We start from the raw sequence: 1,262 nt of genomic DNA, 5'->3' as shown, positions 1-1,262 counted from the left end.
TCTCAGTCAGGGTCCCAGCAGGAAACAGATGGCACAATCAAATTAGGAAAATGGAGAAGCATTTAATAAGGGACTATAAACAAAGGTGTGGGCATGGAATAAAGAGATCACAAGGGAAACTCAGGAACATTGAGGCCCCAAAAATCACCTCTGAGCCTAAAGGGGCAAGAATAAGGAGTAGTTACCAAACATGGAGAAGGCTGTGTACATAGGGACTAACTGACAGGAATTGGGAGCTTTGGTCAAGGAACACAGCCAGTCCACAGTGACTCAACAGGGAGAGGAGAGCCCAGGAGTTAATACTTTGACCTCCCTCGTTGCCCTCTCTCTTTCTGATCTTCTGACTCAAGGGAACCCCATGATGCTGTTCATATAGGTCCATCTCCTGGGGCACAGTGAAGGGGCAAAAAGAAGATATCTCTCAATCAATCTTACCTTGATTACCTACAACAGTTAGCTTTTGCTGTGTAACAAACCGCCCCAGAACTTAACGGCTTAAAATCACAAATGTTTATATTGCAAAAGCAACCATGTCTAGTCATGGTAAAGGTGGAAAAGGCCCAGGGAAGGGAGGGGCCAAGCACCATGGAAAAATGCTGTGCAAAAACCTGGGGATCAGGAAGCCTGCCATCCAGTGTCTGGCCCAGCATGGGGGCATTAAGCCCATCTCTAGCCTCTTCCAAGGGGAGACCGGCAGGGTACTCCAAGTCTTTCTGATGAACATGATCCAGGATACAGTCACCTACACAGAGTATGCCAAGCCCAAAGCAGTCACAGCCTTGGTGGTCTACAAGCTCAAACCCCAGGGATGTACTCTAGGGCTTTGGTGGCTGAGAGTACAGGATCTGCCATACCTCAACATTGAAAAAAAGAGCCCTTTTCAGGGCATCCCATGAAGTCACATAAAGGGTTGTTGTGCATTGCAGAATTGTTAAATTCTGAGTAGGTAAAATCAAATAGCAGTTTGCATAAGGCTGCTGAAAGGTAGATGCATTATTATTTTGCAATGCAATTACATAACTTAATCCTGGAACATTTTGTCACACTAAGGTGCTGGGAAATCGGGGTTTTTTTTTTTTAACAAAGCAAAAGAAATAGGTCTTCTAAAAAGAGGTACAATAGATGAGCACAAGCAAATGGTGCTGATAAAAAGACTGGCTACCTAAACAAACAAACAAACAAAAAAAGAAACATTTATTCATTTTTCAGGATCCTGTGGGTTGCTTAGGCAATTCTTCTGATATAGGCTGGCTTTTGCTGGT

General features: G+C 44.1%; 1 pseudogene; it reads left to right on the top strand.

The window, feature by feature from the left end:
* The first annotated feature begins 530 nt into the window (after positions 1-530).
* Positions 531-834, top strand: LOC137770374 (histone H4-like; annotated as a pseudogene).
* Positions 835-1,262: the final 428 nt, after the last annotated feature.

This window comes from Eschrichtius robustus, chromosome 10 (genome assembly GCF_028021215.1).
Source record: "Eschrichtius robustus isolate mEscRob2 chromosome 10, mEscRob2.pri, whole genome shotgun sequence".
NCBI lineage: Eukaryota > Metazoa > Chordata > Mammalia > Artiodactyla > Eschrichtiidae > Eschrichtius > Eschrichtius robustus.
The sequence above is the reverse complement of the archived record's forward strand: the minus strand, read 5'-3'. Positions and strand labels throughout refer to the sequence as shown.